General features: G+C 40.4%; 1 protein-coding gene and 1 pseudogene across 2 annotated transcripts in view; one reads left to right on the plus strand and one right to left on the minus strand.

Moving 5' to 3' along the window:
- Nucleotides 1–13678, plus strand: part of FAT3 (FAT atypical cadherin 3) — a 717192-nt gene that overhangs the window by 114353 nt on the left and 589161 nt on the right. The window lies entirely within an intron of this gene.
- On the minus strand, nucleotides 11926–12796 carry LOC117080389 (annotated as a pseudogene).

Genomic DNA, 13678 nt, shown 5'->3' on the forward strand with positions numbered 1-13678 from the left:
TGTAGCCCTTGAATGATTTTCAGACATCATTGACTCCACACATGTTTAAAACAGGGAGTCAGTAGCAGTAACCCTTTCACTAGCTGAAAGCTCCGGATCCCAACCACTGGGTCTGCCAATAAGTAGCCATTTGGCAGTGACTCTGAGGAAGTCACTTAACCCAAGAGAGTTTTCACCAATAAAACAAGGGGGCTAGTTGGCCTCTTTAACTTCTAAAATAAGTGTGGTATTCTCACTTTGGAGTGCGGTTTCAAGGTAATCTTGGAATTCTTGGACTATTGCTCTTGGTCTAAACAGTTACAAAAAGATGGAGAGAGAAGAGGTAGAAACTTCCATGAGTCCTTGTGTCTACCTTTCTTTTTCTCTTTCCAACAAGAGGATAGGGTGGTTCCCATGGAGGCTATGATTTTCAGTCTTGCAGACAGCTCTGGGAGTTGATTGGGCCCCAGTTTCTATCTTGATCTTGCTCTTCACCCATTTAAGATTTGAATATCTTTCTCATTCCTTTTTCTTCTCAGTTCTGCCTGGATATTAAGTGCTTTTGACTTCCATACCTCACTCACTCTTGCCCTCCTGCTTCCAAATGCAGCTCCCTAACTCCTGTCAACTCCTCCACTCTGAACACAAAATCATACTTAGCTAGTTGCCAGATTATTTGATTAAAGCAGTAGAAACTAGGATGACAAATGATGCTATACTTCAGGGATATTTGCATTTTTAACATCTGGTCCTCTTGAAAGGGATCCCCAGTTGGTGAAATATGTAGAGGAGATAAGAATAACTGAAATGCTTTTGTTCTACACAAAAGGCTTCTTGTTGATCATTGAGTTTTGTGTAATCATCGTACAAGGTAAATGAACTAAGTAGTGATATCCTCTGGGTATTTTATTTTATTTTACAGCTGAGCCTCAGGGGTGAATCAGAAATTGTTCAGGGTTATCTGCCTAGACAGTAACAGAGAAAGAACTTGCACTCAAGTCTTCCCATCTAATGCTCTGGCTTCTGTAAGAGCTACCACTTCACAAGTGTCACCTCTCAAGACACAAGCCATGTGTATAGGGGACATAATGACTTTAGAAGTTGACCAGTAAGTTAGATGTAATTCAAATCTATGTGCCCTCAGGTTTGCAGCCATAAAACATCTATTACCACCTTTTTGGCTTTCCCCATATTTAAAAAGTGGATTCAGTGAAGACAGAGGTGATGAATTGTGTGGCATAGAGAAGTGGAGGTATTTTAAACTGTGACTTCAGCTGTTGTCCACCTGGGGAGGGAGGTGGGGTGACATGACAGTGAGGACAGTTCAGTGGAGTAAAGCACTAGGCCGCCATCGACTTTGAGGCTTTAAAAGACTGTTTACATTATCAGATTATAAATAATTGCTTTAAAACCTTCAAACAATAAAGAAGAATATGAAATAAAATATAAAATCTTTCACTATTCTAATCCCTCTTCTTTTGAGTTATTTTTGAGTATGTAATCATCCAGACCTTTTTTTTTTTTCAATACCATACAAAAATTGGTGCTATAGTTTCTGCTTGCCTCTTTTGCTAGGTATTACATGTGGGGGTGCTATGGTCCACTCCAAACCTCATGTTGAAATTTGATCCTAATGTTGGAGGTGAGTCTTAATAGGAAACCTTTGGGTCATGGGGGCAGATCCCTCTTGAAAAGATTAATGCCGTCCCTCGAGATGCGTGAGGGCTTGCTCTGTTTTTTTCTAGGAGAGCGGGCTGTTAAAAAGAGCTTGGCACCTCCCCTTTTGCTCTCTTGCTTCCTCTCCTGCCACAAGATCTCTGCACACACCGGCTTCCCTTCCCCTTCCATAGTGAGTAGAAGTAGCCTGAGGCCCTCACCTGATACAGATGTCAGCATCATGCTTCTTGTACAGCCTGCAGAACACTGACCCAAATGAACTTCTTTCCTTTATCAAGTACCCAGCCTCAGGTAGGCTGTAAATTAAGTTTGTATTCCCCTAGTCATGTGGAATATGTACATCTTTTTATAGAATTTTTTTTTTCTCTTTGTGAAGACACACTACTGTGAAGGGGTAGTTCCTATCCTTGTCTTAAATTTTTTTAAGCTATTTGTGTTCCACTTAGTTTTTATTTAATAAGAGCTCTTTATTTATTAGGGACCTTAGCTCTTTGTTATATATGTTGAAAAGGCTTTTTCCTAGTTTGTCTTTTAATTTTGTTTGCAGTATGTTTTTCTGCTCAGAGCGTTTAATTTTATATGTATTCAAATCTGTTAGTTTTTTCTTTATGGCTTCTCTAAGGAAGACTTCTCCTCTGCCAGGATTATAGAAATGTTATCAAATATTTTTCTTGTGCTTTCAGAGAGGTTTTTTTGCTTTTGTTTATTTCTTTGTTTTAGTGTATTAATTCCTGATTTTTGTGTGACTCCAGGCAGACTTCTAATTTTGCTGTGAAGTTCCAATAGTTAACAATTAGTTTAGGAGAGAAAATAAGATATAAAATTTAGTGAGGAAACCAAGTAAACTCCTGGTGATGTTTTTCCGATCTGGTGACCCATTCGGGGAGGAATTGGTGACCCAAACTATCCACCTGGCACAGGCATCCCCTGCAGCACTTTTCCCAAGCTCTTAGAAGCTGTAAAGTAGAGCATGCCCCTGTTTTAAATTCATCAAGGTGTGTTTCAGGCCCAGTTCACCAGAGTGTGATGGTTCATGAGAGATAATGAGTCAGTCATTTGAACCGGTTCCTCAGTAGATGGTGCAAGACAACAGCCCTGATGAACAAGAAGATCCTTACAAGAAGAAGCATCCTGAGATGAAGGGGGTTTGTCAGAGTGCAGCAAAGCCCCACAAGAAGGCTGGATTTTGGAATTTACATTTCATTTAACCCACCAGTAAGCAGATTCACGTGTTGGCAATGCAGAATGGGAAGCAGCAGAATGAGTGGTAAATGTATTCAAATAATATGAGTGTCAAACTGACTTAGGGAACACACATACATACTTAGCTTGGAGGATTGCTTGTGGAAGTAATGAGGTCAGGAAAAGATGCAGGGAGAAGAAATTCATCCTAAGCAAGTCTTTCTTAGAAAACAAACAAACAGATCTTAGATTCTTAGGTTAGGAGGATGATTGTCTACAAGGCAGCTGAAAAGAATCACTTGTGATCTTTTTCACCTATTTTGAGATGACTAAAAATAACTTTATATCCATGAAAGGGAACAGAAAAGGATATCAGGATGTGAAGGATGTGGTCCTCCCAAAGGTCAGAGGGGAAATTATTGAGGGAACCTTGGGCTTAGCCTAGTCCCTGAGCCATGCTATGCCTCTGTCAGAGGGGAGCAGCCGCACAGAAATGCCTGACATGTCACAAAGGATGTTCAAAAATGTTCTCAAAAGAAATTTCCCAAGATTAAATTTTCACGAAACCAATTATAACTTAAACTAAAATCTGCTGAAGAGGAACAAACCTCTTCAGTATTAATGCTTGCCTTCTCTGTCTTGAAGTATAGCTGAAGTAATTTTGTTTGGTGTCTGTAGTAATAGAGGCCACTGTGAACCAGAAACCTGTGCTGTCTGAGTCCTTGCTCTGGGACCGTATGAGCTGCTTGATTTGCCCAAGTCTTAACCTCTTTGAGCTTCAGCTTCCCCATCTGTAAAAATGAGGAATAATGCCCACTTTAAGGAGTTGCAGTGAAGACAAAGCTAGGTAGTACATTTTAAAATTACCTGAATAATTTGGAAAGTCTTGTACAGATGGCAGAGATTTTAAAACATATTAGTGCTGTAAATGATTGGCAACCTTTTTTGGATTTCTTTCTGATATAGGTCAAGTTTTTCTGAGAGGAGTAAAATTTTTACCTTGACTCATTGTACCCTGAAGCATTTGGCATTGTAAATACATTTTAAAGAAATATGACATGAGAAGAGAAATTTGAATTGCATTTTTCATATGGTAAAGGGTGGTGTGGTGAGTTAAGTTTTCTAGGGCAAACGTGACATTGCTACTGTTTATCCCGTGTCCAGCTAACAAGGTGCTGTGCACGGAGAAAACACTAAGCAGAGACTTGCTGCTCATCACGGAGAACTGAACTGTTCTCCAAATTTAACTGCAATACATAGAGTTGGGGTATAAATGTCTCTGCTAGAATCTCAAAGAGCTTCTGTGTTTCTTCGGCACCTGCTGAAATTAAAATACTGGAATTCCAGATTGGATATCAAAAAGTCTCGCCGGGCGCGGTGGCTCAAGCCTGTAATCCCAGCACTTTGGGAGGCCGAGAGGGGTGGATCACGAGGTCAGGAGATCGAGACCATCCTGGCTAACACGGTGAAACCCCGTCTCTACTAAAAAATACAAAAAAACTAGCCGGGTGAGGTGGCGGGCGCCTGTAGTCCCAGCTACTCCGGAGGCTGAGGCAGGAGAATAGCGTGAACCCGGGAGGCGGAGCTTGCAGTGAGCTGAGATCCGGCCACTGCACTCCAGCCTGGGTGACACAGCAAGACTACGTCTCAAAAAAAAAAAAAAAAAAAAAGTCTCCCCACTCCTCATTTTGGGTAGATGAAGGCCAGGATAGAGGCAGGCATTTGTGCTTTCAGACTTGTGCCTTGAGTCCGCATTGTCACCTACCTGCCACAAGGGCCTGTGACTTCTGAATTTTCTCCAGAGCTCACATTTCCAAAAACTGAGCCTTGGAGAACTCAAAAGTAAGGAGATCTTGGCAGGCAGTTCCTGAGGAGGTACTAGTCATTCTCCTTTCCACATTCATACATCCATAAAAGTTGTTAAAACCTCAAGTCTGCTGAGTCCTGAGGGTTCAAGGAGTTGCTGAAAGAAAACTGCCCCTGTTAGCTAACTTGTTTTAACCTCAGCTTCTGAAAGTTGGGGGCCAACCTAAATTCTTCCTGCTACGCTTCTGTTGCTGGGCACCTATCTTTCTTTGTTTCTTGTCTGAGACAGTAAACAGAGTTTAATGGTTGCACAAGCACCAGCTCTTTTGTGATAGCCTGGGAGCTTCATGCAAGGAGTTCTGAACAGGTTGCAAAGGAGAAGCTGTTGCTGAGTGCCAAAAAATTTCCCAAAACCAAAAACAAACAAAAAAGCAACAAAAATCCCTCTCTCCAGTTCTAGCTTGTTAGCTTTTTCCAAGACATTGGGAGCTTGCCTTACCAATCAATAAGTCAGAAACCTTGACAGTTTCTGCAGTAAGAAACTGTCGGGGAAGAATGAAGCTTGCACACTGGGTGATACTAGAGAAAGATTTGACCTGTACTTAATACGCTCCAGCTTTATTTGAACGTGTTTTTCACAGTCATTAGAAATCAGGTACGCTTTTAAAGTCAAACATTAAAGTGACTTTGCCTTTTTTTTTTTTTTTTTTTTTTTTTTTTTGAGGCGGAGTCTCGCTCTGCCGCCCAGGCTGGAGTGCAGTGACCGGATCTCAGCTCACTGCAAGCTCCGCCTCCCGGGTTTACCGCCATTCTCCTGCCTCAGCCTCCCGAGTAGCTGGGACTACAGGCGCCCGCCACGTCGCCGGGCTAGTTTTTTTTTTTTTTTTTTGTATTTTTTAGTAGAGACGGGGTTTCACCGTGTTAGCATGACTTTGCATTTTTAAAGTGAAGGTTGCAACACTTAGCATGAGAAGAAAGCTAACAAACACAAAAACAGTTGAAATGTAGTGGAAAGAGAACTGAAGGAAAAACATTCCCTTCTTAGAGACCATTTAAGACCTTCAGATGCAGTAAACGTCGAAAGATGATGATGTGCCCATCTATGTAAGTCAAAATAAAATGAGACCTCTTTGAAATATTACAAAACTCCATGTATGTTGAAATTAAAAGTGTGTTTCTAGATTTTATGATTGCAGAATTTGGCATTAATCCATGGAAGCTGCCCTATCCCCCTCTCTGCTTTATTCATGTCCTAACAATTTGTCTGCCTGTTGGCGAATCTAGCAGAGCTATCTGTTGCCCTCTGCCTTTTAACTCTGAGCAAGACATTTTCATTGTCTTGCCCTTGGCTTCCTCAGCGGTACAATGAAAGATAGTTTATCCGTTAAATTTCAGGATGCTTTCAGGAACATGATTTTATAAATAGCTCTGTGAGGTTGAGGAGGTGGAGCAAGGTCAGAGAGTTTAAGTGTTTTGCCCAGGGTCCCAAGACAAGCAGAAGTACAACTCAGATCTTCATGTTCTGAGTGTAGTTCCTTCAGCTGTATCGCATGGGTTTTGAGTTTTTAATTAACTGTAAGGGCATTGTGTTGGGTGATGGACACAAATATGCAAATAAATGGAGTACTTTATTGCTTTATTATTATTTATTTGGGTAAATATTCATTTGAATGTTGCTATTATGCCTTTCAAAATGTGTAATTGTTTTATTTTTTAGAATATTAGCACTTTGGAAGGAAAGGCTTTAAATATCTGATAAACACAACAAATATTGAATAATGTGAAGTATTTTAATGAGTTCCCATTGACTTTAGTTTGCAAATTATGGTAATGGAGTAAAGGAAGGGATTTCTTGTTAGGGAAATTGACAGGAGTAAAGGGTGTGTATGTGTGTGTGTGTGTGTGCGTGTGAGAGAGAGAGAGAGAGAGAGAAAGAAACATACATTTACAGCTTTTCAGATGTTATTGAATGCTATACACAGTTGTTTGAATGTTAAGAAAATAAAACCTGTAATGAAATACTTTATCATGTCAGATAAAATATATAATTAGGAGGGCTGTTTGAGATAAGTTTCAGCCTATCTTTAAAATGTGGTAGATCAAGAATAATTTAACATGATTTAGCACTGCTATTGCACAGTTAAGTATTATCTGTGGTTGAATAGATAATGAAATGCAGTGCATATAAGGTATGTTTTATTTCTTCTTCTTCTTTTTTTTTTTTTTCCTAAATGAGAGTTTTATGAAAACCTCTCTGAGGTATTAAAAGTCCTTTTCTGATCTGAATAAATATTTTCTCTTCAGGCAGGTCATATATTATAGTTTGTTTAACAAAATAAACGCTTGTGGCAGAAGCACATGAAATGCAGATAATGGTAAAATAGCACTAAACATAGCCCCTCAGGGCAGGTGTGGAGTGTTAGTTTAGCAGTAAACCCCTTCTTATTAAAGTGTCTGTCATGGGTGTTTTGGAAGCAGCTGACCTTCTTTCTTACAAAGTGACTATAAAACCATGTCTTGACTTCTTTTCCTTCATCATGGACTTGGATACTCCGGAACTGAGGTACTAACCTTCTTGTCTTTGGCTCTGTGAATGTCCTAACACAATTGTAGTCTAAAGTAAATGAAAAACTGAATTGGAACTCAGATTTTCTTGATTTTCAAATGGAATTTTCTGGTCTATATTCTTGAGACCCACTCATTTAGAAAATTTGCTGACAAAAAATTGTTTTTGCATGTAACCATTGGGATTTATAAGTGGAAAAATAATACGTTACACAATAATACATATAGAAAGTACTAAAGCTGGGATAAATTAACTTGACTAAAGGGCCATGCTGTTTTCTTTTTCAGTTTGGGGTTCTTTATCAAACCCTTCTGCTTCTTATCTCTCTACTCCCCTCAATTATATCTCACACATGTTAGCTACAAGAGCCGTCATTTTCCTGAAGCAGCTCTTCCATCATGGTGCTAACCTGATCATTAAAGGAAAATCAGGCAGGGAGGGGGCTCCTGAAGTGCCCAAGATTAAAGTTCATGGTCTTCATTTTGACATTTAGGGCTTAAGCTTTGTTCACCCTGTGTATGAGCTTCCTTCAGTTGAACTAAACTGGGTCACTGATTCTTTCTTAGACAGTTCTTGCACTTTCTCACATCTGTGTTTTCACTCCCACTGCTCCCTCTGGATTTTGGGCCAAAAAGATTCCAGTTAATCATTAGAATTGTTTCTGTCTTCTGTGACCCACCTCAGATGAGAGCATAATAACATGGTAGATAAGAGCCTAGGCATTGGAATGAAATACACTGAAGTTGGAATTATAGCTCTACCACATATGAATGGGAACATAAGCCAAATACCTTAATTACCCAAGCTTGTCCAACCTGCCTTAATTTGTTGTTGTTGTTGTTGTTACTGTGTTTTGTTTTGTTTTAGGCTTTTAGCAGCTTGAAGACATGGTTTTTGGTTTCTGTCTTTAGTGATAAGCAGAAAAGAGGGCTGAAGAAGGGGCTTTACTGGCCCAACCAGAAACAGAAACTAAAACCCATGACTGTATTCTCTCCCTTGGGCACCCTCAAACCTCAGTTTTACCATCTGTAAAGTGGAGATAATGATACCCACTGAGGTTATTGTGAGGATAAAATAAAATAATGTATTTAAGGCATACATGATCGCAATATCTGGCACTTGGTAGGCACTTAGTAAGGTACTATTTATTGCCTTCTATTCCATAGAGTTCCTCCATTTTCTTGCTCCTACACAGCAATTAGTCCCCGCTTTGTGTCCTCATAGCCCTTCGTTTCCTTGCTTTATAGTATTTGCCGTGTTATATTAGTATTTTCCCTCCCTTAATTTCCTTGAAGTTGATCTCTGCTAGGTATTTCATAAATGTTGGCTGAATTAAATTGAGTTGCAGGACCCGTGTACTTAACAGTGGGGTTTAAGTGATCTCAGCATTAAAAAGTAGAAATTTTAGATAATTGATGGCTCTAAGGTCATGCTAAGAACCCAAGCACCATATTTTTATGTATAAAAACTGGAAACCAAGCTGAAAATCAGCAGAACAGAAGCCCAGATACTTATAAGTCCTACCCAAATAACTGGGGAGGAATGAAGAGGTCAAACAGCTGTCTTAGGTCATTCGGCTCCTTTGTGATTCCACGTGTGGAATCGTGTTAATGGTATTTGGGCTTCAGCACCATTGGTCTGATCCTTTGTAAAGTTACAAATATTTATTATAATAATGATTCCTGTGTGTTTCAGATTCTCCTTAAGTCATATTAGTAATTTAATTCTCTGAAATACCCTGGAATCACTGAAATTCTAGTATAAGAGAATCAAGGATTCAAGTAACGCAGCAGCTGGCCCTGGGACCTGGGACCAAGAGGATGGTGTAGTAAGTCATCAGTGTCCATCCAGCTGTCTCTCTGCACCTTGCCTTCTTCTCTTCTCTATATACAAGTGTGTTTTCTCTCAGAATCCCCTTATTTGGTGGAGAATTTAAAGCTGTAAGTCCCGTAACATGATCAAAATTCTCCAGATTCTAGCCTTCATCAAAAACTAGAAAAATCATGAAAGTTTTTTATAAACTCTAATTATGTTCAAATTATCATTCTCTCTACTTCTGCCTCATAAATATACGTCTTACCTTAAAAGTATTTTTTTTTCTCCATGAAAACAGTAGCAAGGCATTTTTGAAGGAAGGGCAGGATGTTTGGTACTCTCCTCAGTTATATCTCATACAGAGGAGCTACAAAGCATTTATACTCTACCTAAAACATCTCTTTAATCATGGTTCTTCCTTGATTCCCCCTCTCCCCAATAAAAGCTAAAAGGGAGAAAAACTTTTGCATTTACTCCTCAGTTTAAATAGATTACAGTTGGTGAGAAAATTGAGGGTGAAAATTGAATTGGTAAGCAATGTAGTTGACCAGTATTCAAGTATTTTGCCATGTCTTGTCATTTAAAGTGAGATCATGAAGAAGGGAGAGTAATGACTTAAAGAGGAAGGCCAGGTGCGGTGGCTCACCCTGCAATCCCAGCACTTTCAGAGGCTGAGGCAGGTGGATTGCTTGAGCCCAAGAGTTTGAGATCAGCTGGGCAACATGGCAAAACCCTGTGTCTACTAAAAACATGAAAATTATCCAGGTGTGGTGACATGCACTTGTGGTCCCAGCTACTCAGGAGGCAGAGGTGGGAGGATCCCTTGAGCCTGGGAGGTCAAGGCTGCAGCCATCCATGATTGCACCATTGCACTCCAGCCTGGGTGAAAGACTGAGACCCTGTCTCAATAAAAAAAGGAGAGTAACGTCATTCCATTTGGTAGATCTTTAAAAGTAAGAGTAATCCATTTTTAGTTTTAACAAAATTAAAATTTAATGAAATTATGCCTTATGACTTTTGACAGGTTCCACTTCTGTCAGGATCCATTTTATGCCTTCTACAAAAAAGCTGATCTGTTGCCTAAGGTTTTTCTTCTTTCTTTTTAATTTTAATCATCTATAGTGGGATTCCAGAAAATGCTGTCAATAAAGAAGTGATTCTGCCCATGAGTTAGAAGGGCACACCCCACTTGCAAATAATGCCTTTCATTCATATCTAGCTTATCATTCTTTCCCTGGTAGAATGTGGAAACATTACCTGAAGGAGAAAAGATAGCTTCCTCAATTATGGAAGATGTCAGTCGAAACAGCCCTAGGCCAGCACATGTGAAACCTGTTCAGAGTTTCTCTCTTCTATGGGTGAAGAGCTGACTCAGATAAGAATTGGCCACAATTAAATTAGGCGTACGTGAGGGAATGTCAGGCTGGAGGGACTGCCCTGCGTGTTCACCACTGATTAGACCCGTGGAAATTCTTATCCAGAAGGGACTGGTGTCACCAGGATCTTGATGAGCTCTGCATATATTACAAAGGAGAAATGCTTACTACATTAAATGTCTGATGATGTCGCCGCGATGTCTGATGATGCCGCAGCAGCAACATTAGACATGAAACCATCTCTGTCCTCTGTTCATTTTGAGCATCTTTGGGAGTTACCTGTAGTCCATTTGTCCCCATCTTATGTGTTAGATCTATCTTCTGTTGGTCTACATGAGAAATCTAAACACTTGTTTTTGTTAAAAAAAAAAAAAAAAGAAAAGAAAAGAAAAGAAAGAAAAGGAAAAATTATCCCCACCTATCTTTCCCTCCTGACTTAGACACCAAATGTATTCAAAATTCCCAAATGATTTCAAATTGAAGGTTTCACTCTTTGACTTGTTATTTAGGTTAAGTGGCTTTCTTGACAGGCAAGAGTTTTGCAGTTGATCAGATGATGGACAGAAGGTGATGTATTATAATTATTGTGCATGTCCTTGGGTTTAAGTGAGGTAATTGTGTGAAATTATGCAGTCAATAACTACTACCTCCCACTCTCATTCCAAAAATATTGTCGCTCTGCTGTAAAGCTCAGGTGTTCTGCACTTTATATAAAAAACCTTAAAAGTACCATCCCTAGAGAAGGCTTATTTAGAAATATATAGGCCGGGCGCGGTGGCTCAAGCCTGTAATCCCAGCACTTTGGGAGGCCGAGACGGGCGGATCACGAGGTCAGGAGATCGAGACCATCCTGGCTAACACGGTGAAACCCCGTCTCTACTAAAATATACAAAAAATTAGCCGGGCGAGATGGCGGGCGCCTGTAGTCCCAGCTACTCGGGAGGCTGAGGCGAGAGAATGGCGTAAACCCGGGAGGCGGAGCTTGCAGTGAGCTGAGATCCGGCCACTGCACTCCAGCCTGAGCGACAGAGCGAGACTCCGTCTCAAAAAAAAAAAAAAAAAAAAAAAAAAATATATATATATATATACACACACATCTATATATGTGTGTGTATGTATATATATTTATATATAATTTTGAATTGTTTAAAAAAAGAAACATGTAATATTGACCATCTTAGCCATTTTTAAATGTACAGTTCAGTAATGTTAAGTATATGCACATTGTTTTTTGCAGTTATAGGTTAGTGGTTTTGAGGTTACCCTAGTCTAGAATCAAGGGGACACAGTATGTCACATAAATTATGAACATGTTATAAAAGGAAATTGAAAATAAAATTAAAATGGAATCAGTGGAGAAGGAAGAACAAGATATAGTAGGACAGTCTTTCCAAAATCAATCCCAAAATCAAACAGACACAACAAAGTACAAAGTTTCAAAAACATCAGATTGGTATACATTGACTCCTATGGATTTTTTTTTTTTTTTCAGACTTTCAGCCCCTTTAATTAGGTCAGAATGGCAGGCAAGGGGTGGGGAAGGTGGTGCTTCTTGAGCTTCACTCAGCAACTGGTCAGTTCTCATCCTCTGGCAGCTGGATCTTGCTGGGGTGGAAGCAGTTGCATTCCATGATGGGAAGGCCATTGGCCTCTTGGTATTTCACAAGCATCTCAGCTCCATGATGGGCCCAGTCTGGCATCCTGTAATCAGGCAGATAGACCACAAAGGTGCTGCCAAGGACCAGGACAGTGGAGACGCCAAAGAAGAAGACAACTCGCATGTTCCAGATGTCCAAAATATCACTCTGGTTTGATATGAGGTGGGGTGTTTAGTGGGTTAGCTGGAGTGTAGTTGTCTGGATCACTTAAAAGGTCGGGTGTAAATAATACTAGGGTTATTAGGATGAGGAGGAGGAAGATCAGGCCTAGAATGTCTTTAATCGTATAGTAGGGATGGAAAGGGATTTTATCGGAATTGGAGGGGATTCCGCAGGGGTTGTTTGATCCTGTCTCGTGTAGGAAAAGTAGGTGAAGAGTTGTTAGGGTTGCAATAATGAAGGGCAGGATAAAGTGGAGGGTAAAAAATCGTGTGAGGGTTGGATTATCAATAGAATAACCACCTCAGACCCACTGAACGAGGCTTGTTCCGATGTATGGGATTGCAGATAATAACAATGGGAGTCTGGGTTCTTCTCATAGAAGTTTTAGTTCTCGGGATCTGGGTCCTCCTGCCAGTGTATGGTAAGTTCGGAGGGCTGCTTTCACGCCACAGCAGACGGGCGACCACAGTCCTGGAGAAGCTGGATTCCCAACGGACGTGGGTGGCCAGGAGCCTTTGCGTCGCTGCTGCCTCCAAAAGAACGAGAGTGCTCAAACTTAATAGCCCAGCTGCCATGACAGATAGTCCTGCAGGGTCTCCAACTCCTATAGACTCTATGTGGATTTTTTTAAATTTTTATTTATTTTTATTTTTTTGAGATAGAGTCTCGCTCTGTCTCCTAGGCTGGAGTGCGGTGGCGCATCTCCGCCACCACGTCCCAGGTTCACTGCAAGCTCCACATCCCGGGTTCATGCCGTTCTCCTGCCTCTGCCTCCCATGTAGCTGGGACTGCAGGTGCCCGCCACCACGCCCCGCTAATTTTTTGTATTTTTTTAGTAGAGACGGGGTTTCACCGTGTTAGCCAGGATGGTCTTGATCTCCTGACCTCGTGATCCGCCCACCTTGGCCTCCCAAAGTGCTGGGATTTACAGACGTGAGCCACTGCGCCCAGCCTCTACGTGGATTTTATAATACAGATGATAAAGATTTGATACCTTTACATGAACTTTAAAGGTCAAAATTACACAAATAATTTATCTGCATCATGTTTACTTAGTGGAGAGATCAATATTATGATTGCCTAGAACAGAACTGATTTTTTTGGCCATTTTTTATAGAACCCAATAACCAGAAGGTATATGATTAACACAATCAAATAATCTTAAACTATCAGATAATTATTCTTGTTGATCTGGTAGTAAAATGTTGAATCCAAGTAAACTGAAGTAGGAGAAGTAGAGCTGTAGACTATATGACTTTCATCTAAGATTCTGTGAGAGGATGGCAAATAAGCATGTTCTTTGGTCTTCCATACAAACCCTTTTAAAATATAATAGTATTATAACCACTTACTTTTGGTCCGGGGCTTGGGACCTCATTTTATCGTAGCCATCCACCAGCCTGTGTGACATATACTCAGCCCTCAGAAGCATTGTTTTTCTTCCCTGGTAGGGCTGC

The sequence above is a fragment of the Trachypithecus francoisi genome, unplaced genomic scaffold (genome assembly GCF_009764315.1).
Source record: "Trachypithecus francoisi isolate TF-2019V2 unplaced genomic scaffold, Tfra_2.0 Lachesis_group8, whole genome shotgun sequence".
Taxonomy (NCBI): Eukaryota; Metazoa; Chordata; class Mammalia; order Primates; family Cercopithecidae; genus Trachypithecus; species Trachypithecus francoisi.